Source organism: Lynx canadensis, chromosome A2 (genome assembly GCF_007474595.2).
Source record: "Lynx canadensis isolate LIC74 chromosome A2, mLynCan4.pri.v2, whole genome shotgun sequence".
Lineage (NCBI taxonomy): Eukaryota > Metazoa > Chordata > Mammalia > Carnivora > Felidae > Lynx > Lynx canadensis.
In genome coordinates, this window is record NC_044304.2 from 124,708,196 (window position 1) to 124,734,580 (window position 26,385).

Sequence of the window (26,385 nt, forward strand, 5' to 3'; positions counted from 1 at the left end):
ATTTACCATGTAGGTCTCCATGCGTTCATAGGGTTCCTGACCTTTTTTTCTTTAGTTCTCCCTGGGGACTTCTCGCAGGCCCTTAATAAATGTAAACAGATACATGATACGTGTACGCATGTTTGGGGGTGAGATGTAGGGTCTAAACCTTTTTAACAGAAGCATCTTTGCTCCAGTGCCTGTCACCCAAGAACTCTGGATTCTTGGGTTCTAGCCAAACCATATATTTCCCTATTTTCTCTGCCTTCCCCTTGCCTACAAACGTAATTTGGGAGAAAAACAAATTCCGAAAATATCCCAGGTGTAGCGATGTGCTCTTTCCTCTTTATCCCTCAAGGGACTAAACCAAATTGGCTGTCCCCCTGAGTCAATTCTGATTGGTTGGTTATGAACACAGATGGGCCCCTTTTGCTGCTTCTGCCCAGCCTGGGGTGGAAAAAGGGGTACAGGGGAGGAATTGTAGTATTAGGAGCTACACCACATCTAAGCAATCACAGCACCTTGGGGTCCAGAGAACGTGCCGAGAACGTGCCAAGAACATGAGTTAGCAGGTGAGCTTGGCCCCTGTTACTTCTCTCCCACACATGGAGAGAGCATGAGAAGGGGCCCTAGCACACTGTAAACAGGCTTCTAATGCCAGTAGCCTGATAAATTTTATAAATAAAACCAGAGAATTCTGATTATGCATGAATCATCTGCATCTGATTTGTTTCATCAATATGTCAGTCCATGAGTTAGCTTTCCACGTTTTCGAGCTTTCATAGCACTGTAAATGCACTCAGTATCAGAAACTCTGGCATTCAGCCCCACGTCCCTTTTGCCTTGTGTTTATTTTGGTATCTTGCCCCAGCAACATCCTCTCTCACCTACGGGTCACTCAGCTTTGTGCAAACATCCCATCTTGGAAGCAAACTAGATTCTGCAGAACTCCCCGGCCGAAAAGGAAGGAAAGAAGGGGAAGCTGGTGGTAGTTTGAAAAGAAATACAAAGGTCTTTAAAACAACCTTGCCATAGCCCTCCTCGAAACCCCCTACTGTCCACTTGCTGAATATTCATTCCCTAGTAGGTTCCAATGAAACTTATCAATATTGTTTTTACTTTTTTAGAAACAAAACAAATTATGTTCTTCCTTGTTATCAATACATGTTTGCAATAGGAATTGTGGGATTTCCAGATAAGCAAATGGAAAATGAAGAAAATATCAATATATAAATTTTATTAACATTTTGGTAATGTTCTTCCATGTTTTTTATGTAAATAACTATGACTACATATGGTCCACACCATATACGTTTTGTAATGAGCCTTTTCATTTGATAGACTGCCTGAGTATCTTGTGTTTATAAAATAATCTTTAAGATCATCATTTAAAATTGATGTATAGTATTTCATTTTATGAAATAAATACACCATTTATAATCACCATAGATTATTTCACTACTTACGTACTGATAAAAATTTAGGTTGTTTTATTTTTATACTCTTAAAAAATCCTATGTGGAAAATGTTTATAAATACATCTAAAAATACATGCATCCATTTTTTCTTAAAATTAACCCCAGTTTCTTAAAACTCCTACCTGTGCTACTATTGAGTCCTAGAGTTTGCACATTTTTAGGAATTTGATATGTAGTCTGAGTTCCCCTTAAAAGCAGGTTCTGTTTTTTCTTAGGATAATAGTATATACAATGCTCACATGGGCTTAAGGAACTTCATAGCAGTTATCAAACAGGTTCTCTTGCACAAATATCTCTTTAACAATGCTTGAAGAGACTCTTTAACTTTAGGAATTTAATAGAACAAAAAGATTAATTGCCAGAGTGGGACTCATATGAAGTTTACTATAGCAATTAAGCAGAGTCATGCAAATTGAGAGATGTATTTTTAAATATTATTATATATTTAATCTTATAATGATAATATATGATTACTGTAGAAGATTATTTTATGTACAGGAAATTATATTAAATTTACTCATAAGCCCATCATGCCTAGAAGACCGCTGTTCAGATCAGATACATGAACTACACATCTTTTATATTTAGCCTTCTATTTTGCTCTTTTTCATTCAATGCTTTAGCAGTAGCATTTTGTCACACAACTCCATTTGAAAACATGCCGTTGATTGCCAGAAATCATATAAAAACGACTCTATGGAAAATATCATAATTAAAAAAATCTTTCTCTTACTCTTGGACTCAGGAATGTCTAGAAATTTATCATAAATATCACTGGGATGAACATCTTCGTACACTGGTCTTTTTTCAGGTCTATGATTATAGCTTTCACCTTGGGTGAAATTATAGGATCAAAGGCATGCTGTTTTAAAAATCTCTTGAAATACTCATTTAAATTTTTTTTCAGAAAGGTATTACTAATTCACTAAATTGCTTTCCAACAAGGTTTGATCAATTTATACTCCCAACCTCACTGGTGGGTCAACCGCACACAGTTGAATACCCTTGAACTCGTAAATCCAGTACCTCTGCTAGAAAAAAAAAAAAAAAAAGAATTTTGTTTAATTAGTATTTTTTATTCATATGGATATTGAAATTTTATTTCAAATAAATGTTTCTTTTAAATTATTGGTCAGATTTTTGGCATATAAGCAAATACAATGATCAGTCATATACCCATTGTTTAGATTCAACAATGGTCAACATTTTATCCTTATGGCTTTATCTACTCTCATGAATGTTCCAACGTCCTTCATCACAATTCCCCATTAGCCTGAGTTCAGGGCCACCAGATCTCAAGTCTGTTTGCAACATTTTCCTAGCCAGGTGTGACCATCTCCTTCTGGGGGATGCCTGGTTGATACGTATGACACGTTCAACCTCCTTCTATGTAGTCCCTGTCCAACTGGATACTGAAGGGAGTGCTTTGGAGTAGTCTGTGCTGTTTTTGAATTTATTTCCCAGCCTCAACGTCAACTGACCTGTGGTTTCAGCATCCTCGTCATGCTGTAGAAGCGGGCCCTGCGTGACTCTATTTGTTCTCAATGTTGATTTTTCAAGAATGTGAGAAAAGGTCAAAATTTAAGCAGCCACTATTTTCCTATGAGAACCTGGAAACTAAGATCTTTTACTGGTTCTTTTTTTTTTTTTTTTTTACATTATTTATTTTGAGACAGAGAGAGACAGAGCATGAGGGAGACACAGAATCTGAAACAGGCCCCAGGCTCTGAGCTGTCAGCACAGAGCCCAACGCGGGGCTCGAACTCACAGACCGTGAGATCATGACCTGAGCTGAAGTCGGACGCTTAACCGACCGAGCCACCCAGGCGCCCCTCTTTTTACTGGTTCTTAAACGTCCTTTGCACATGAAGAGGATTGGCCAGACGTAAACAAATAGAATTGTGCTTATTGTCTCCTTTTACATTTTGCTAAAATTTTAAGCCATCAGCTTTTTAAACGTTTATGTCAAATTAATGAGCACTTTTTTGGTGACATTTTCCAGTTTTTACATTGTGGGAGTAAGCATTTCCTATTCAGAGATTGCATAAATATTTGGCTGTAGTATCTGCTGATTTTATCTATCTGTATTTTTAATCATTTAAAGTATCTGCAGTACGTTTGGTCTACAGAGCGGAGTGATAATCTTTAGAGTTTTTTTCCCCCAAGTAGGTATTTTTTCACACACTTGTAAAATAAACAATTGTTTCTTCAGTGACTTATGATAATCTTTTTACTGTATATGAAGTTCTTATCAATGTGTATCAGGTCTATTTCAGGGACATGCATTGTGTTGCAAAGTTATTGATTATGGCATTGTTTAATAGTGTAAAGGGGGGGAACTTCGGTTTTAGCTAAGTAATTATGTTATAGATACATAAAGTTAATGCTCTATTACAGTTGGTTTGCACACTCAGGAGTTCTTTGGTGCAATCTAAAACTGGTCCAGATGCAGAGGGCAATCTCCCCAATTGCCTGGGCCCAGCTTGCAGTCGGTCAGTCAGCTCGTATCCTCTCCGTTACTTCCTCCCATAGTTACAAAGGTGATGTTATTGAAGCATATGTACTGATAGAAAGTTGTTTGCATTATATTGTCAGAGAACAAATGTAGGTTTTATATTCATGTCTACATGTCTGTAGGTATAACTATAAATTTTAAAACATTTATTTTGAATATTAATACACACTGGCAAATATCTGGAAGAATACTTCCACACTGAAACTATTAGGATCTTTGAGAGTTGAAGTTCTGGTTAGAATATTATTTCCTTTTGCTTATTCATCTGTATTTCTTGATTTTTTCTAAACAAATATGCAATACTCTGAAAACAATCTTATTTTGATTTCAGTTGCTTACATTTAAATGGATTAACATTTTGTTTAAGTTTTATTCCAGTTTATAGGATTAGATTTTGCTTTTGACATTTTAATAAATCACATTTAATTAATCTCTGAATCCAAGGGAGGGTTTTTATCTAAGGGCTATTTTTTTTTGTTTAACAGTAGAGTCATTATGGTAATGAGAAGTGGTAATTCGTGATGAAATCATCTATTTTATAGCCCTATGTTGGTTGATGTATCCTCACCACTTTCAAGTGAAATAGACACAGACCATCAACTGCCCATGGGTTTGGGGTGACTTGACTCCTATGGAGTTTTCTGGTAAGCCCGGTGCTGGCCTCTTGACTTCCTCACAGGACAGGCACCCAGTTTTCTGATTGCAACAAGTTCCTTTTTTTGGATTTCTTTTCTTTTCTTTTTTTTTTAAATCTATTTCTCTATCTGTGGAGGCATCTTTTGACGAATATTTTTGAAGGTAAATCCCTGCATAGGCTAAGACTATCCTGTCGTCTTCACCTAAGAAAAAGAAACTTAGTTATGTAAATACTTCTTCAGACACAACCTTTCTCCTTCAAAGTTCTGTAGCCACTGTAGTATTGTCTTCCAGTGAGGTTGGCTCTGTTTTTAGAAAACCTGTAATTTCTGCCTGGAAGCTCCTAAGAGTTTTTAAAATTACTCCCTTAAAAAAAATTTTTTTATGTTTATTCATTTTTGAAAGACAGAGAGAGACAGAACACAAGCAGGGGTGGGGCAGAGAGAGAGGGGGACACAGAATCTGAAGCAGGCTCCAGGCTCTGAGCTGTCTGTCAGCACAGAGCCTGATGCGGGGCTCGAACTCACAAACCGTGAGATCATGACCTGAGCTGAAGTTGGATGCTCAACCTACTGAGCCACCCAGGTGCCTCTAAAATTACTCTATTTTATTCAAATACTCGGCTAGTATATTAGGCGTGCATCTATTTTCTTCAGTTTAGTCTGGTACATGCTTAATACTTTCTGTTTGCATATAACAGAATTGGATTTTGGGGGGGGGAGGTTCTTTTTCTTGATGAATTTTGTCTAATTATGTGCTTATTGCTTCTTTTGCAATGTCCTGGTTAGATCCTGAATTAACACCTATAAGTCTATATCGAATCTGTGGTTTTGTTGGCTGCGGTTACTTTCATTGGTTTTGTCTTCCACTTGGGATCTTACCACTTTCCTTGCTTTGTCCTTCCTGCATTCTTAGAGAACAGTTCCGGCTGTCTTCTGTTTCAACGATTACCTTGTCCTCAGTATCACTTCTACCCTCTACTAGCTGTAATGGTGCTTTTACGGCTTCCTGCTACATATTTACTTCTCTGCCATTAATTCTTTATAGGATCCAGCTCATTTTTCTATATACTTCATTGCATTTTAATTAGTGTGTGGCTTTTTAACCTCTCTTTTCATACGACTGTGTTTTCACTGAAGTCAAGGTTTTTCGATAATATTGAGGAGGTGAAACTTTCCCCATTCCCATTCTGGTTCCAGTGAGGAATCACATGAGGGATTTTCTCTTAAGTCTTTAGAATGAATTCTGCTTTTTCCTTTTACTGCTTTTTGTTTGTTTGTTTTTGTTTGTTTGCTGGTAAGCTCCATTTTTCTGTGGTTAATTTACTCATGCTTGTATATGAGGCTTATCCCCTCTTGGAGCTTCCTGCAGAGAGGGTAATTGTTCTTAGCCCTAGCATCTGTTTGCTTACGTGTTACTTGCATACTGCCCTTGGTTCTACTGCTGGATGGAAGACTGATGGCCCAGTTTCTAGTCTAATTCCTGATATCCAGCTGTCTTTGTGTTTTATAGTAGTTCTAAAATGAGGTGAAAAATTCTTCTAGACCACAGATTATAAATAGTTACACCATAGGCTACAGAGATGTGTTATTGGATTAGCACAGTATTTTCAGTTTGTTCTATTTAAAATATTTGACATCTTTTAAACTTGTTTTATTGTGGTATAGCTTGCGCAAAGGGTGCACACCTTAAGGGCACAACTTTTTGGATTTTGACATTTAGGTATACTTGCTTCATCACTACCCAGACTTCTCTCCTCGGCAGGAACCTTTGATCTGACATTTTTCTTTGTCAGTTTTTTGCCTGATCTTGAACTTCATGAAATTGGACTCATATAGCATGTCCACTTTTGTGTCTGGCTCCTTTAATTCATCATTACGACTGGGAGATTCACCCGTGTCGGAACATATAAAAATAGTGTGTTCTTTTTATTTTATTGTTGTGAATTTTGTATGGATATATCACAATTTATTTATCTCTCCTACTGCTGATAGGCATTTAGATTGTTTCCAAATGTGCTCTTATGAAAAAAGATGCTATGAACATTCTTGTACATGTCTCTTGTTTGATTTACCTCTCATTTCTTTTGAGTATAGACTTGGGAGAATTGCTGGATTGAGAGTAGGTGAGCACAGTAAATTATTTTTTAATACAACTTACTATTTTGAGATAATTACAGATCCAGATGCATTTGTAAGAAGTAATAGAGAGAAATCCTAAATACACTTTTACCCAGCTTCCCCCAATGGTAACACATTCCAAAAGTATAATACCACAACAGGGATATTGTCACTGACACAGTCAAGATACAGAAAATTTCTGTCACTGCAATGATTCCTCATGTTGCCCTTTGTAACTACAGCAACTTCCCTTCCTAACCTCCCAGAACTATTAATCTGCATTGCTATAATTTTGTGACTTTGAGAATATTATATTAAAGGGTATATAACCTATTAGGACTGGCATGTTTTAATTCAGCATAATTCTCCAGAGATTCATCCAAGTGGTTGTGCTCATGAATAATTTGTCCCTTTTTTACTGCTGAGAAGTACTCCTTGGTATGGAAGTCCCGTAGTTCATTAACCATTCACTCATTGAAGGACATCTGGGTTGTTTCCAATTTCTGGCTATTATCAATAAAGCTGTCATGAACATTTGTATACAGGTTTTTGGGTGAACATAAGATTTATTTCTCCGGGATAAATGCCCAGTAGTACAATCATGGGGTCATATGGTACTTGCATGTTTAGTTTACGAAGAAACTGCCAAACTATTTTCCATAGTAGTCGTGTCATTTTACATTCTCATCAGCAATGCATGAGTGATCTAATTTCTGCACATCCTTGCCAGCATTTGATGCTGTCATTATTTTTTATTTGATCTATTCTGGTAGACGTTTAGCAATATCTCATTGTGGTTTTAATGTGAATTTCCCTAATGGCTAATGACATTGAACATCTTTTCATGTGCTTCTGTGCCATCTGCACATCCTCTTCATTGAGATGTCCTTTCATGTCTTTTGGCCATTTTCTAATGGGACTGTTTTTCATATTGTTGCTGTTGTTTGAGAATTCTAAGTACTAGTCCTTTCTCATATATATGGCTTGCAAATATTTTATCCCGCTCTGTGACTTATCTTTTTATCCTCTTAGCAGGGAACTTCACAGAGCGAGAGTTGTTAATATTAATAAAGCCTAATTTACGGATTTTCCCCTGATGGATCATGCTTTTGGTGTCAAGTCAAATAATTATTTGCCTAGCCCTAGGTCATGATGAAAAATTTTATCCTACTTGTAAATAAAAATTTTACATTTTACGCTTAAACCAGTGATTCATTTTGAGTTAATTTTTGTATTAGGTGTGAGCTGTAGATAGAACCTAAATTTGTCACCTAAGGATGTCCCAACAGCTCCGTAATATTTATTTAGAAATTATCATTCCTTGGCTAGAATTAACAACACAAGAAACAACAGGTGTTGATGAGGATGCAGAGAAAGGGCAACCCTCTTGCACTATTGGGGGAATGCAAACTGGTGCAGCCTCTCTGGAGAACAGTATGGGGTTCCTCAGGAAACTAAAAATAGAACCACCCTACAATCCAGCAATTGGGCTATTATGTATTCACCAAAAGGATACAAAAATACAGATTCAGAGGGGGCACACGCACCCCAATGTTTATAGCAGCATTATCAACAACAGCCAAACTAGGGAGAGAGCCCAAATGTCCATTGAATGATGAATAGATAAAGGAGATGTGGTATATAGACACAATGGAATATTACTCAAGCATCAAAAAGAATAAAATCTTACATTTGCAATGACATGGATGGAGCTAGAATGTATTGTGCTGAGTGAAATAAGTCAGGCAGAGAAAGACAAACAGCATGATCTCCCTCATATGTGCAATTGAAAAAACAAAAAAGATGAACATATGATAAAGGGCAGAATCAAGAGAAGAAGGAAACAAACCACAAGAGGCTCTTAATGATAGAGAAAAGCAATGGGTTGACAGAGGGAGATGGGTGGGAGATGGTCTAAATGGGTGATGAGCTCTAAGGAGAGCACTTGTGATGAGCACTGGGTGTTGCATGGAAGTGATGAATCACTAAATTCTACTCTGGAAACTGAACCAATATTGCGCTATATGTTAACTGACTACAATTTCAAAAATAAAATAAATAAACTGAAACCTTGAAAAAAAAAAATAAATAAAATAACAATTATCATTCCTCCATTGAATTGCTTTTGCAACTTTGTCAAAAGCCTATTGAAAATATTTTCTAAGTTCTCTATTCTGTTGTGCTGACCTATGTGTCCATTCTTTTGTCAACATCGTGCTGTCTTGATTATTCCAGCTATAGCAGGTCTTGAATTAGGTAGACCAATTCCTCTTCTGTTCTTCTTTTCAAAGATTTTTAAGCTATTCTACTCCTTTGGTCATTCTATATAAATTTTAGAATAATACTGTCCATATCTACAAAAGACTTGTTGGGATTTGGATACGAATGACATTAAACCTATGTATCACTTAGAGGGAAATTGACATCTTTGCTACACTGAGTCTTCTAACCATGGCCATTTCCATTTCTCCATTTATTTAGCTTTTTTAAAAAAATTCTTTCACTAACATTTTATAAATTTTAGTATGTAAGTCCTGTACATGCTTTATTAGATTTACACCTAAGTATTTTTTTTTTTAGATATCATAGTGAATAGTATTATTTTTAATTTTAATGTCCAACACACTTGTTTATCTCTCCCTTTTTCTTAAATGTTTATTTACTTATTTTGAGAGACATAGAGAGCACAGGGGAGGGGCAAAGAGAGAGGGATAGAGAGAGAATCCCAAGCAGGCCCACAATCATGGAGCCCTATGTGGGGCTTGATCCCATGACTGTGGGATCATGACCTGAGCCAGAATCAAGACTTGGACACTCAACCAACTAAGCTGCCGAGGTGCCCTGTTTTTCCTTTCCCTTTTTACCCGGTTTATTGAAATATAATTGACAAATGCCACTATTAGTTTAAGATGTACAACATCTTGATTTGATATATGTACATATTGTTAAGTGATTACCACAATAAAGTTAGTTAACATCCATCACTTCACACAGTTATGATTTTTTTTTTATTGTGATGAGATCTTCTAAGATCTGCTCTCTTAGTAACTTTCCAAACATAGAATATTGTGTGGCTAATTATAGTCATTATGCTATACATTATACCCCCAGAACTTATTTATCTTATAAATGGAAGTTTGTACCTTTTGACCACCTTTACCTGTTTCCCCCATCCCTTACCCCCTTACCCTTGGCAACCACCAATCTGATCTCTGTTACTATGAGGTTTTTTTTTTTTTTTCACTTCTACATATAAGTGAGATTATGCAGTATTTGTCTTTTTCTGCCTGACTTATTTCACTTAACATAATGCCCTCGAGGTCCCTCCACGTTGGTGCAAGTGGCAGGACTCTTCTTTTCTATGTGACTGAATATACATATACACACATATATGCCACATTTTCTTTAGCCATTCATCTGTCAATAGACACTTAAGTTGTTTACATGTTTTGATTATTGTAAATAATGCTGTAGTGAATGTGGAGGTACAGAAATCTCTCTGAGATAGCAATTTCATTACCTTTGGATATACACCCAGAAGTGGTATTACTGGATCATATGGCAGTTCTACTTTTCAGTTTTCGAGGAACCTCTATACTGTTTCTTATAGTGGGGGCACCAATTGACATTCCCATCAATAGTGCACAAGGGTTCCCTTTTCTCCACATCCCTGCCTTGTTATTTTTTATCTTTTTGATAATAGCCATTCAAACATGGGAGGTGATGTCTGCATTCCTTGATGATTGGTGATGTTGAACAGCTTTTTATGTGCCTATTGGCCATTTGTATGCTTTTTCGGAAAATGAAATTTTCAAGTTTATTTATTTTGACACGGAGAGAGAGAGAGAGAATAAGAGAAAATCCCAAGCAGGCTCCCAGTTGTTAGCATGGAGTGATCACAGGGCTCAATCCCATGAACCATGAGATCATGACCTGAACCAAAATTAATAGTTGGGCGCTCAACTGACAGTCACCCAGGAACCCCTCTTCTGCTCATTTTAAACTGGTTTGCTGCTTCTTCTTCTTCTTCTTCTTCTTCTGCTTCTGCTTCTGCTTTTCTCCTTTTTTTATTTTTGGATTGCTTATTATTCTTGTTTGCTATTGAGTTGCATGAGTTCTTCACACATTTTGGATATTAACCCCTTGTAAGATATATGATTTGCAAATATTTTCCTATTTGCTATGCTGCCTTTTCATTTTGTTGATGGTTTCCTTTGCTGTGCAAAACCTTTTTTTTTTTTTTTCAACGTTTATTTATTTATTTTTTGGGACAGAGAGAGACAGAGCATGAACGGGGGAGGGGCAGAGAGAGAGGGAGACACAGAATCGGAAACAGGCTCCAGGCTCTGAGCCATCAGCCCAGAGCCTGACGCGGGGCTCAAACTCACGGACCGCGAGATCGTGACCTGGCTGAAGTCGGACGCTTAACCGACTGCGCCACCCAGGCGCCCCTGTGCAAAACCTTTTTAATCTGATGTATACTACCATGTGTTTATTTTTGTATCTGTTGCCTGCTTTTGTTGTCAAATGTAAAAACAAAAGTCATTGCCAAGACCAATGTCAAGGAGCTTACCCTCTATGTTTTCTTCCAAGAGTTTATGGTTTCAGCTTTTACATTCAAGTCTTTAATCCATTTTGAGTTTATTTTGTGTATGGTATAATATAGGAGTTGAGTTTCATTGTTTTGCACCTGACTGTCCAGTTTTTCCACTGTCCCTTTTCCATTGTACATTCTTGACTCCTTTGTCATAATTTAACTGACCATACAGGCGTGAGTTTATTTCTGGACTCTATTTTGTTCCATTGATCTATGTATCTGTTCTTATGCCAATAACATACTGTTTTGATTGCTAGAGTTTTGTAATATAGTTTGAAATTAGTAAGTATGACTCCAGCCTAGTTGTTCTTTTTCAAGATTGCTTTGGCTTTTTTATTTCATTTGTGGTTCCATACAAATTTTAGGATTGTTTGTTCCATTTCTGTGAAAAATGACATAGGAATTTTGATAGGAATTGCAATGAATCTGTAAATTGCTTTGGGTAATATGGACATTTTTTTACAATATTAGTTGTTCTGATCCATGAGCATGGAACATCTTTCCATTTTGGTGTCTTCATCAATTTCTTTCATCAATGTCTTTTGGTGTGTCTTACAGCACATTTGTTTTTAAAAATTGTATTTGTGTTGGGGCACTTGGGGGGCTCAGTGGGTTAAGTGTTTGACTTCAGCTCAGGTCATCATCTCACTGTGAATTTGAGCCCTACATCAGGGTCTGCTGTCAGCACAGAACCCATTTCAGATCCTCTGTCCCCTTCTCTCTCTGCCCCACTCCCACTCACGCATATGTGCCAGCTCTCTCTCTCTCTGTCAAAATAAATCAACATTAAAAAAATTGAATTTGTGTTTATGGTCTTGTATGATCTAGTTTGCCACACTTCTCATCACTTCCCACCTAGGCCATGAGGAAGTTTTTCCTACATTAATTGTATGAATCTCTGATAATTTCAACAGAAAAAATTCCTGAAAAATCTAAAATCCCAGAATAGCCCTAGTAGCAGATTTTTTTCTGTTTCTTTCACCACCCACTTCACTTTAACTTGAGAGAATGTAATCTCCGGGATTTAGCCCAGAACTTCAGATAATAGAATTAGTATTCAATTTAAGCCTCACTTTTATTTTTAGAGTTTTCTTTCATTTGTCAGCAAAAAATGTGTGAAGGGGTCAGGTGTGTGCATAGATTTTCTCATGCATATGAGTGTCTAGTTATTCCAGCACTGGTTGTTAAACAACTGTCTTTCCTTCATTGTATTGCTTTTGCTCCTTTGTCAAAGATCAGTTGACTATATTTATGTGGGTCTATTTCTGGGCTTTCTATTTTGTTCCATTGGTATATTTGCCTATTCTTTTGCAGTGCCACCGTGTCTTGGTTTCTACAGCTTTTTAGTAAGTTTTGAAGATACATAGTGTTTGTTCTGACTATTCTTCAATATTCTGTTGACTATTCTAGGTTTTGTCTTTTTATACATACTTTGGAACAAATTTGTCAATTTCCACAAAATAATTTACTGGAATTTTTATTGGGATTGCTTTGAAACTGTAGATCCATTTGGGATGAGCTGACATCTTGACAATATTGAGTTTTATCCATGACCATGGGCTATTTCTCTAGCTTTTAAGTTCTTTGATATCTTTCATCATTAGTTTTGTAGTTTTCCTTATATAATATATATTTTGTTAGATTTATATTGAGTCTTTCTTTCTCTCTCTCTCGCTCTCTTTTATTTTTCTTTTCTTTTTTTTTTTGGTGCTTAATAAGTGGTATCATGTTTCTAATGCCAAATTCCATTTGTTCTTTGCTGGTATATGGGAAGAAAATTAACCTGTTATATAATCTTTATCCTTCTAGTTTGCTATACCTGAGAACTAGTTCCAGGAGTTTTTTGTGATTTTTTGGGGTTTCCATATGGACAACAGTGTCATTTGTGAAAAAGTTTTATTTTCTTCCTTCTCAACTGTATACCTTTTATTTCCTTTTCTTGTCATATGTATTAGCTAGGACTTCTAGTACTGTTTAAAATCAGGATGAGAGGAGATATCCTTGCCTTGTTCTTGAGTTGAGTGGGAAAGCTTTCAGTTTCTCATCATTAAGTATGATATTAGGTTTTCTTGTAGATATTCTTTATTCAAGGTGAAGAAGTTCCTCTCTATTCCTAATTTACAGAGGTTTTTTTTTTTATCATGAATTAATGTTGATTTGTCAAATGCTTTTCTGCATCTGTTGATAGATCATGTAATTTGTCTTCCTGAGGTAGTGGATTACCTTAATTGATTTTGAATATTGAACACCAGTCTTGCATACTTAGAATGAATGCCATTTAGTTGTGGTGTATAATTCTCTTCACCATTGTTGGATCTAATTTTATTAAGGATTTTTTCATCTATTTCATGAGAGATATTATTGTGTAGTTTTATTTTCCTGTAATGTCTTTGTCTAGTTTTTGGTATTAGGTGATGCTGGGCCTCAAAGAAGGAGTTAAGAAGTACTCTCCCTGCTTCTATCTTCATGTAGAGATCATAGATAATTAGTATAATTTCTTCCTTAAATGTCTAGGTAGAATCAACCAGTGGTGCTTTCTGTTTTGGAAGTAATTAATTATGGATTCAATTTCTTAATAGATGTAGATTTATTCAGATCCTATGATTCTCGTGTGAGTTTTAGCAGATTGTGTCTTTCAAGTATTGGTCCATTTCATCTAGATTAATACATTCACGGCAGAGAGTTTTAAGAGTATTCCTTGATTGTCTTTTTTTTTTTTTTAATTTTTTTTTTCAACGTTTTTTTTTTTTTGGGACAGAGAGAGACAGAGCATGAACGGGGGGGGGGCAGAGAGAGAGGGAGACACAGAATCAGAACGTGCTCCAGGCTCTGAGCCATCAGCCCAGAGCTGACGCGGGGCTCGAACTCACGGACCGCGAGATCGTGACCTGGCTGAAGTCGGGATGCTTAACCGACTGTGCCACCCAGGCGCCCCTTGATTGTCTTTTTAAAGTCTACAGGATATGTAGTAATATTCCCTCTTCATTTCTGATTTTATTGATTTGGGTTTTATCTCTTTTTTTTCTTCTTATTTAGCCTGGCTAGAGACTTCTCAATTTTACTGATCTTTTTCAAAGGGTCAACTTTTGGTTTCCTATTTTTAATGCCATTGGTGGTGGTTGGAATTTTTATTACTTATTTTCTTCTGCTTACTTTGGAGTTAATTTGATCTACTTTTTCTTATTTCTTAAGGTTGAACTTTATATGGTTGATTTTTTTATCTTTCTTCTTTTCTAATATACATATTCAACACTATAAATTTCTCTTTATTATTTTTATTATATCCCACAAAGTTTGATAAGTTTGTTTTAATTTTTGTTTAGCTCAAAATATTTTAAATTTTCTCTTGAGATTTCTTCTTTACCCAATGTGTTATTTATAAATGTGTTATTTAATATTCAAGTAGTTTGGGATTTTCCAGTTATCTTTCTGATATTGATTTCTACTTTAAGTCCATTGTGGTCTAAGAGCAGACACTGTGTAACTTCTATCTTTTAAAATTGTTAAATGTGTGTTATGGCTCAGAATGTGATCTATCTTCATAAATGTGAGCTTAGAGAAGAATATGCATTCAGCTATTGTTGGATGAAGTAGTCTCTAGATGTCAATATATCTACTTGATTGAAGATGTTGTTAAGTTTACTGATTTTCTGCTTCTTGGGCCTGTCCATTTCCAATAGAAGGACATGAAATCTTCAACTGTAGTAGTGTGTTCATCTATTTCTCCTTGAAGTTTTATCAGCTTTTGGCTCACATATTTTGACATTGTTGTTAAACACATATATGTTAAGGATTTTCATGTGTTTTTATTTCTTATCACTTTCTTATTTTCTGGTGGTGTTTTGTTGAAAGCATCTTCAGTGTTTATCATCAATTCTCATTTAAACCTCTTTGTCCTTTCCATGCTGTTGGAGCATTTGTTTGTTTGTTTGTTTTTGTCTTCTCCTTCATTGATTTGATTCCTATAATACCCATTTTGCTCCTCCCTGTCTCCAACCAATGGGTTCACTTACTAGATGGGGATATTGGGCTCTTGATACTCAGAATAGGAAGCTTTATTTCTATGCAATTAAGTCTTCTTGGCAAGCATCTGTCCCTGTGTTGAAGTCTCCTCTGGTCATGGTTCCCTGGTAGTACACCTGCCTAGGGCAGGAGTCCTCCTTGAGACCCCTCTTCTTTGATTAGTCCAATCTGCCAGTTTTTAGAGATAAGTCAGTGATGTGTTCCATCCATAAAAGTTCAGGTTTGCCTCTCTCCTGAAGCCCCTGTTCCCCTGGGTCAGACCATGTTTCTGAAGATGTTTTCAGGACCTTCCCTTTAATTCCTCTTCTGTGTCTCATTATGTCCTTGTCTCAAGTTGATATGCATATCAATGCTTAATTAGTGTTATTACATCTTTTAATAATAATTATAGAAAATGCTGTCTTTATTTTCTTAAATCACTGTTGAAATGCAGAATTATGCTCTTGCTAGAGAAGTTTTTTCCCCTCCATTTTAATTATTATTTTTTAATGTAAGGGATTCTGTAAAATAATGGCTATTTCCTGATTTGCCTGATCTTTATGGTTGTACTTCATTCTGGAATGATATCATAGCTTCCCTCCGGGAAGCATAAGAATTAGAATTTTGGTTGCAGACAATAGAAACCATTCTAATAATTTGAGCAAAAAAGTAATTTATTGGCAGGATCTTCCATGGTTAATACAACAGACCAAAAATCTTGAACAGAGAAAATCAGGCTTAGAAGTTTATGGAAATGAGGGCTACTCTCTGGCTACACACAGACCAGGAATTACTGACAGTCAAATCCTGTGCTGCTGCTAGAATAAATGAATTCTAACTACATCATTTTTCCATCCTTTATCACTCAGCTCAAGATTCAAAGTCCCTGAATGAGAGCCTTAGCCTGGTTTGGGAAGGTCAGGCTAGGAACGGTAATTACAACCTATTAATATTGGACACCACAGGGAAAACAAGGTTCCCTAAAAGGAAACAGTGCAACTACCAGAATGAAAATGAGGGGAGGCAGAGTTGCAAAAACCAGCAAAAGACAAACGAAAGTTGTAACTGGGTATTTCAACTGTAATAGGAAGTAACCATCCTGTATTGCCTTGCTGAATAGCCAGGAGGTAAGAGCAGAGGGCTAACACTACCCTGGCATCTTCTCTTCTGTCCAGTTATGCAGATAAATAACATTTTCCAACAACTTGGATTTCTTTATCTACAGTTAATGCTACCAGTTGACATAATCTTGTCCTCTATTTATCTGAGTTCACTTTCTAGTGGTACCGTTCATACTTGTTTTTGGAGTGTTACATATTCAAGATGGACTCTTTATTATACCCATGTTTGTAATGTAGGATCCACCATCTGATATCAGTGACCAATGAGATCCTCAGATCATTGAATCAGATGTCCAGGAATGGACACAAATTCTTGCAACACCCCTTCTCCTCCTTCAGGACAAATGTCACTCTTCAGAAAGTCCTCCTCACACCATGGTAACTAAGTAGGTCACCATATCTATCCTCACTCTGTTTAATTTCTTATTAGCCTTTATAATAAGCTGAAATTATTTCATTTATATGTTTACTTGCTTATCTTTGGGCTCCCTCCATGAAAGCAGATACCATGTCGTTCTCATTCACATTGTATCCCTAACACTTAGCACAGGGCCCTGCATATGTGAGATGCTTATTTATATATTTATATAAATATATACATATTGATTATGTATATACATATAATATATATAATATATGTAATTACTCGCAAGGCAAATATACACACACACACACACACACACACACAAACCATATATGTATATACACACACACACACATATATAATTCACCTTTTCTCCTAGTAAATGAATCTCAGTTTTTAGTTTATGGTCCCAAAGCAAAGGATAACAATGCTTTTTACAATCCAGTTTTGAAAGTCAGTCGTTAGTTTTTAGGCAAACCATTTTTTTTTTCAAAGAACTGATGCATAAAACTGTGGCTGCACTTGAGTTCCTAGTGTGAAATGCAGTTTTTAAAATATTTAAATGTAGTACACTCTCTCTGTTTTATAATCAAGTATCCAGCACTTTATAACCCTCATTTTTTCTCCTTCCAAATGCCTCGATAATTTGACTTCTCTAAAAAGTAATGAAATAATTTTGACAGATTTTCTAATTGCACTTTGCAGTTATCAAAGTAAAAGCACAATTCTCTGACACCTTGGAAAGGTGATATGTATTATACACCATCCATTACTTAGAGAAAATAATGATTATGACTTTGGTCCCCCTAATTACTGTCTCAGGATACTCCTATAGATAAGGTAAAAATTGCACACTGGAATTTAAATGGCGTTGTCTGACATTTCAGGAAGCTGACAATATTTTAAAAAATTATAGTGGCAAGGTAATGCACGTAACTGCATTTCCAATTACTCATTGTACTAGAATTATTGCACTCAATATAAATTAGCAAGCCTGGGGGATGATAAGAAAGCACCACTAAACTGTTTATGTACAAGTGATTTCAGCTGTGGTAATATACTCTCATGTTAAGTAACCCAAAGAGGTGAAAATATAAATTGTAGAGCAGATTATAAATTAATTTGCTTTACAAAGCTATCTTCTCTTGGGGCGCCTGGGTAGCTCAGTTGGTTGAGTGTCCGACTCTTGATTTCGTCCCAGGTCATGATCCTGGGGTCGTAGGATGGAGGCCCAGGTCATGGTCTGCACTGAGTGTGGACCCTGCTTGGGATTCTCATTCTCTCTCCCTCTGCCCCACCCCCACTCACGCTCATGCCCTTTCTCTCAATTGCTCTCTCTTTTAAAATAAATAAATATTTCTTGAAAAACAAATGGTACCTTCTATTAAAAACGGATCTGCCTCAAAACTTCCACCTTCTCAACAGCTCATTAATATATATCTAGGTAATAAGTTACTAACTTGCTTGAGAGGAAACTTGTAAATCAGAGAGAAAAAAATATCAAACTACATTCTTTTTTTTTTTTTTTAATTTTTTTTTTCAACGTTTTTTTTATTTTTGGGACAGAGAGAGACAGAGCATAACAGGGGAGGGGCAGAGAGAGAGGGAGACACAGAATCGGAAACAGACTCCGGGCTCCGAGCCATCAGCCCAGAGCCTGACGCGGGGCTCGAACTCACGGACCGCGAGATCGTGACCTGGCTGAAGTCGGACGCTTAACCGGACTGCGCCACCCAGGCGCCCCCATATCAACTACATTCTTAAGCAAAAGCAATGAAGGGGCACCTGGGTGGCTCAGTCGGTTAGGTGTCTGACTTCGGCTCAGGTTATGATCTCACGGCTTGTGAGTTTGAGCCCCAGGTCAGGCTCTGTGCTGATGGCTCAGAGCCTGGGGCCTGCTTCCAAGTCTGTGCCTCCCTCTCTCTCTGCCCTCCCCGTTCACACACTGTCTCTCTTTCTCTCTCAAAAATAAATAAACACAAAAAAAATTAAAAAAAAAAAACAATGAAAGTCAGGAATTGAAGGTTACCGATTTCTCTAGTCAAGTAACATTATTGGAGACAAGGTGTTATTAGCATCAAAATCAGATATGGGGATAAGTCATGGGCTGTATATGTCATAGGCACTCTGTGCTGGCATCATATCCAAAATTGTGTAGAAAGTCACAGTAAGATTTTTGTTTTCTTTTGTTGAGGAAAGGGCAGGCACACCACATCATGTCCCTCTAAGACCCAATTCAGATTTGCTGGAGAAGATTAAAACGGGCAATTCTGACAGAATTGCTTGAACTCTGCTGAATTACACCTACCTTTTAGTGACAAAGAAATTTGGTTTATAGCTATTTCAAACCCATATGGCCTGCATTCTTCTTCTTCTCTCTCCCTTAGCATCTGTTGAAGTTAGAGATCCATCTGTTACTAAGCTTATTTATTGTTTGTTTGTGTGTTGTTTGTTTAGTGATTCTGCAAGTGGATTCCCCTTAAGGGCAAGTATCAAACAAGGATAACACTATCATCCCAGTCATTTAATCCTATTTTATCAGCAATGCCAATGAAAGAAATTAGACAAGAAAAAAGAAATAGAAAAAAATCTGAAAATAAAGCAAATTTAAGTTGTTAGGGTTTGGGGGCTTTTTTTGTTTTGTTTTGTTTTGTTTTGATTTTAATTTTGCTGATGGTTTAATGGTTTACTAGGAGTACCTAAGGAAAAAACAAAACAAAAACATTAGTTGATAAGAAAATTTTATAATTGACTGATTACAAAATAATGCAGAAGATATCGATACTTTTCTATACACCAGCAATAGTAATTTATCTTCCTTACTGCATTATATATATATATATATATATATATATATATATATATATTCAGTGTAAGTTAGAGTTTGGGACTTTTGGTGAAATTAGGGCCAAGATTTCCATAAAGAGTTGAGGTGAAGACATACAGTCCTGGGGTGGGAAGAGGAGCTTAATTAACATTTAATTAACATTTTCCTCTCGAACTAATAAAAGAGTATCTTTCTAAAATTTTTGATATATACACACATGTACATATGATACATACATGTGTATATATTTCCCTACTTACCATTACAGTGATATATAGAACTGTATGATGCTTAAATTGAATCCTCAAGGTAGTCCTAGGTCTTTCCATCTTTGCATGCTCAGCCCTTAGCCCAATGCACGGCACATAGTAGGCCATAAATGAATGTTTTGTACTTTAAAATAAATGGAAAATGTTACTGTGAAGATTTTCTTCCTATGATGCCAAGAAGGAGCTGTAAGCAACCATTTTGCAGATAGTCCCCTAAGAGCATATAACTGTATCTAATTTTGCATGGTTTGGAAAGAGGCAGACTCCAGAGTAATGGGATAAGCAGCTTTGGACTTCAAACTTTCCTCATACACATGTAGGATCACACAGGGCTTTTTTTTTTTGCTGTGTCTTGTATTGAAGTATACCCTCAGTAACTATTCAGGTGCCCTATATTCATCATGAGAAAGTCGTATAACTTTCCAAAAACTTTTCATCTGCAGTCTTTCCCATTTCTGCCAGGATTTTCACAGCAGTGTGGCTTGAAGAGGGCACACATCTTGCATAATTGTTGTCTTTGGGTCCTTTATTCCCAACTAATTAAGTTAGAATGTCTGTTATATCATTTAGGATTGTATTGGTTAGAAGCAGCATGAAATGTGAATAATGGCTTTATTTGTCTGATTTAAGAGCAGAAGTCCAAGGGTAAGGCATTCAGGGCTGATACTGTAGCTGAACAATGACATCAATTCAATTTTTTTTTTTTCTATCTTCTTGCTCTGCTGTCCTCAGCACATGGTTTTATGCCGATATCACAAGACAATGGATTCACTTCTAGAAATCATTTCATTTCAGGAAAAAATAAAGGGAAGAGGATAAGTTCCTCAGACATCTAATCCACAGGCTTCATCTTAGATCTCATTGGCCAGACATGGAGCATTCATCACCATAAGCCCCTGGCAGGTTGGGGATGTGAGTATTTTCATTTTCACTTTGATTGTAGAGGAAAGCAAGGGATATTGGAATGGCTTTGGATGGTCAATCTACAGTAACTGTCCTTCCTTTGTTTGGGTCTGATGACATATTTTGCTAAGATTAAAAACAAAGGATAAAGCTAGAAAAGTAAGAGTATATGTTTCTTCCCATCTAGTATATAAAACTAAGAAGTTTAGAATAACTAATGCGTATGAAGACACCAGACAGACTTATCATGGGCCATATGATATGTCAAATTGTAAGGCTGCTAAGAGAGATAAGCTCAGAAACTCACAGGACAAACAGCAAACCAGTAAAGTCCTTCCATTGAACCCCTTGATCATGTGGTAGTTGTGGAACAGTGTTGGGCAGGAGACAGAACTAATGGAAGGGGACAAATGAATTCAGCTTGTAAAGTCATTGTAAAAGTCTCTTTCTCTCTTCAAAATCGGCTTCATTGAAGACTTCACCCAAGAAGAAAGGAGGGGAAGAGAATGAGCTCCGCCTGGCGTAAGCCATTCGTCCTATGAGCCGAGTGCTCTTGTAAAGGCCTCGTGTTTATGAACTCACATAATTCTCAGGACAACTCTTAGGAGACAGACACTATTTTTATCCTCATTTTGTAGACAAGGGACAGGTTTCCACAAGGAAATTAAGAAGCTTGCTTGTGACCTCACAAATGGCAAGAGCTGGGCCTTGCCGGCAGGTGTCCTGGCTCCAGAACCTGTGCTGACAACCACTTACCCTCTACTCCACTGAATCTCCCCTATTCTGTTCGGCAAACAAGAAAGTCCTACTTCACTTTACTCCGTGTCAAGAGGACCCTTCAGGACTACAGAATAAACCTGGTATCTAGGACACCTTGAAGTCTAGTAAAATAGCAAAACACACTTCTTTCTGTGGTGGCAGGAAGAGGATGCCCAGCCCTTTAATGACATGAGCTGGCGGGCTCTGGCTGGACATCAAGGAAGTAGACGTCCGTTCACTCAGCAGTCCCCCGTGAACATTTCCATTTTTGGAATCCCCCTTTACTCCTTTATAGAACACAATGATAGGATGCGAGGATATCTCAGGGTTTTGTGGTTTTTAAAAGTTGTGGGATTTTGTTATTTGATACCTTCCTGGAGACACGGGGTTGGGCCACACTTCAGTTATTGCAGACAGATACGGAATTTCTCCTGTAAACACACACGGACGCAACACTTACTCCACATCTCTGACACCACAGCGCATCTCTATCCAAATCCATAGACGGGATATTTAACAAATGCTCGTGCACCATGGGAATTTGGTGAGTCCCAGATTTTCCAATTCTAATGGTGTCACTGAACTTGATAATATTTTGGGGGCCTTTTTTTTTTTTTTAAACAAACAGACATTATGCTTTAGGTATACAGTTCTTCGTCTTCTTAAGAAGTGGCTAGTATTTGAGAGACTGAGAAAAGATTAGACCCCTTCCTTAGAATCATATACCACATACATACATACATTTTTATAAAATCACCAAATCTCATTCAAGATTTCCAGGTTAGAGACTGCTCCTTTGTGTGTTTTTATGATGTTACATATTTTGTTTCTGAGAAGGTATAATTATTTCAGTTTTTTTCTCTCCTCTCAAGCAAATTTTCACATTCACCCCTATACCCCACATGGTTGTACGTGTGATCAGCACAGCACAATACATATGTTGAAAATATTGTTTTGGGGGTGCCTGGGTGGTTCAGTAGGTTAAGCGCCCGACTTCGGCTCAGGTCATGATCTCGCGGTCTGTGAGTTCGAGCCCCGCGTCAGGCTCTGTGCTGACAGCTCAGAGCCTGGAGCCTGTTTCAGATTCTTGTCTCCCTCTCTCTCTGACCCTCCCCTGTTCATGCTCTGTCTCTCTCTGTCTCAGAAATAAATAAACGTTTTAAAAAAAATTAAAAAAAGAAAATATTGTTTTGTTAGGCTATAATCCAAAAAAAATAATTTAAAAGGAAACTTTATTGCAATGTTTATTATTCTCAACCCTATTAAAAGAGTTACTTGCCTTACTTGTAGAATTATGGTTTTTACTATTACTTTACTCAGTCTTCTCCCTTCACGTAGCATGCTAGTCTGTCAGTTTCTAATTAATAATTACTTTTGGTTTATTATTTTTTCACTATAAAATTAATACTTTTCCACAAATCAAGCTTTAGTACATATACTTTATCCCATGTTTTTAATTTATTCAAAATTCTACTAAATGTTCCTAAGTGCCGTCTTATATTCTTATAATATCTGTAGTGTAGTATATAACAGCATTTGTTAATCACAATATGAAGAACCACAGAGCTGAAAAATATAAAACAACAATAAAAATTGAGTTTATGTTTGCCCGGTATATTAGTTTGCTGGAGTTACCATTACAAAGCACCACAGACTCAGTGGCTTAAACAACTCTTCTGGAGGGTAGAAGTTTGAGAACAAAGTGCAGCAGGGTTGGTTTCTTCTGAGACCTCACTCCTTGACTTATAAATGGCCTTCTCTCTGAATCTTTACATGGTTTTCCCTTCTATGCCTTTTTTTTTTTTTTAATTTTTATTTTACTTTTGAGAGAGAGAGAGACAGAGCATGAGCAGGGGAGGAGCAGAGAGACTGGGAGACACAGACTCTAAAGCAGGTTCCAGGCTCTGAGCTGTCAGCCCAGAGCCCGATGCGGGGCTCAAACTCACAAACCGTGAGATCATGACCCGAGCCGAAGTCGGATGCTTAACTGACTGAGCCACCCAGGAGCCCCCCCTCTGTGCCTTATTTTAATATAACTCTCTCTTTAAAGAGCCTATATCCAAAGACGGTCATATCCTGAGGTATTGGGTGTTTAGACATTAGCATAAGGGTTTTTTTTGAGGTAAGAGGGGCACACTTAGCCCGTACCTGCAGGTAGAGAGACTGTGCCACTCACTAGAAAATGTGGTAAGTCTCTGTGACTGAAGTGGAAAGGCAGGATTGTAAAGAGCATCATCCAAGTTGTCAAGGAAAGGATTCTGAGTCTCCTTCAGGAGGCGTTTGCACGCTCTGGTTCATATAAAATACAAGGCACAGCTCCCAAAGGTGAGCTGCGTAGCCCATAGGCTCTCAGGGTCACGTCTCAGACACTTGCACATACATATATATGAGATGTGGCAGATTTTGCTTTTCAACACATTAATATAAGTTTTGCAATTTCCCAATGCTTGACAATCTCTTGCCAAAACAAGCTATCAAGATAACTTGAGCAAAAAGGAAACAATCTCACTGTTTCTCTCTACAGTTAAATCATATACAAGACAGGAGAACCACATTAAAGACAGCTCAGTTTCCCATAGCAACTTCTCTGGGCCCTGATGAATTTTCTTCCTTTTATCCGGATGCGTAGTTTCAGAACGAAAGCTTATTGCACGTAGCCGTCTTTCCACTTTCCACTCACCAGAACTTTGGGGTGAAGACACTGATAGCCAATTTGAAAGGAAAAAAAATGTTTTGTTCTTATAGGATTTGTCAGTTTTCTTTTGTTTGCTCTAAAGAACTTTAATCCTAATTGAAGACTTCAGATGTCACAGGACATTCATTTTGCAAGATAGAAAACAAGGGAGTAAAGTAAGGAGCAGATCCTTTCAGGATATCAATTAAGCGTAAGGAATATGGTCTTCAACCTTGAGTCCCACCTGGTCTTTTCTCATTCCCGAAACTCTGGGGTGAATGTTGTGATGGTGGACGAGAGCGTTGCTGTTACACTTATTTGCAGAATCTTTGAGTCAAAAGTATGACAAATCTTTTAGGAAATCTAGGTGGTGAGAGATACCCATCTATAGGATAGCAAAGATTGATTTTACTCATTTCCCTATCCCCTGCTGCCTACATAAGGTCAGTCTTATGGACAGTAAGTTATCAACAAATATTTATTTAGTGATTAGATTCCAGACTTATTGAACACACGTGGCCCATAGCAGTAGGTATCAATGATGTTTCCATCTTAAAGGAAAGGAGACGGAAGATGCAGAAATATAAGTGCATGGCAGTAGAGGAAAAAGAGTTTTACCCTGCAGGGATGGCGTATCTGCTAATTAACCAGTTAGCAGCAGAGCTGGTGAAAGTTTGACATTATTGTGTCTTAATGAGTAAGTTCTTTATTTTTTCATAGAACATTTTTTAATCAGATAAATTTGCATAGTCACCACCTACGCTTTCCTAATCTGAAATGCAGCTTAAAAGCTCATACTTCTGAATCAAATCCTCTGGCCTTTTATTTCTGTACAAGTACTTGAAACACCCTGAGCAGAGATGCTTGAAAGGTCTAAAGAGGCCGGCCAGGGTCAACCTGGCTCTGAATTTCAATGTGGGTAACTTGCTTTGCCAAGGGAGTCAGGTGCTTTACAAGCGGGCAACCAAGAAAAGTCTGAGCCCCAGCTCAAAGGTTCACAAGCAAGAATCAAGACCAATTTTTCTTAGCTTATCAGGGTCTTGGTGCTGTTAGAGGAAATCCAGGAACAGAGTAAAATAGTAAAGATAAAATCAAGATGGAATTCACTAAAGATGGAATCAGATTTCATTTGAGCCCCCAGGCAACTGTTTCTGGAATTACCCTGTATGTGGACAGATTTTATTTCTTTGTTTTGGCATGTTTAGCCCCCACTTCAGATTCTTCCAAATCTGGTTGCCATGAGGACTCATTGACATTTTTTGGGGGGGGGCCTGGATTGCGGGGGGGGGGGGCAAGAGGGGGAGGGGCAGATGAAAAAGAATCCAGCCACAGCCCACCGCAATCCACTCCATCTCATATCCCGAGGGCCCTTGCTCCACTTCTCCAGCCAATTCTGGCACAGGAGAAAGGCAACAAATGAGCAAACACTAACCAGAACAACTGCCCCCCAGTGTTCTGCCAGAGCCCTTGAAACTCTTCACTGGAAAGGGAGCTTCAACAGAATTGGAAATCAGTATGTCAGTAACACACCCAGGGCTCCCAGTGTGGGGCAAGGCAGTCTTTAAATATTCAAATGTTTAAATGTTCAATTCCATCTGTTTAAGATGGATCTTGGCCTGGTTGCATTTCAAGTCAGGCTATGAGTAGTGGGAAGCTACCTACTTTTAACCCCTCTAGAGTCACTATTTAGAAAAAGAAATAAGCAGTTTGGGATCATCTGAAAAAAATAAAAATAAAGTTATCTTCCGTCTCTCAAGCAGCCCATGAATTCTCAATGGCAGAGCTGAATATTTGGCTTTTTTGTTTTGTTTTGTTTTTTTTCCTGGTGGCCTGGAGTTTTGCTGTGATGCCACTCAGCAATTGATTTATTTCAGGAAGGCCCAATTTGCAAGTGTGATTCTGAACACTCAGTGTTCGTGTTTGTACGCATCAGAGCAACCAATAGGAATGAATTAGTGGGAAATACTTGTCCCTTCTTTTTCATGTTGTTCTATAGCAGAGATTTTTCTCAATCTTCTCATGGAGAACGTTAAAGGTGATGTTTCTAAAACCCCCAAGATACCCCGTACTCACTTTTTGCCAGTGTAGGAATGACTTTCCTGATGGGCGAAATTAATGAGACCCTAACATCCATTGACCAC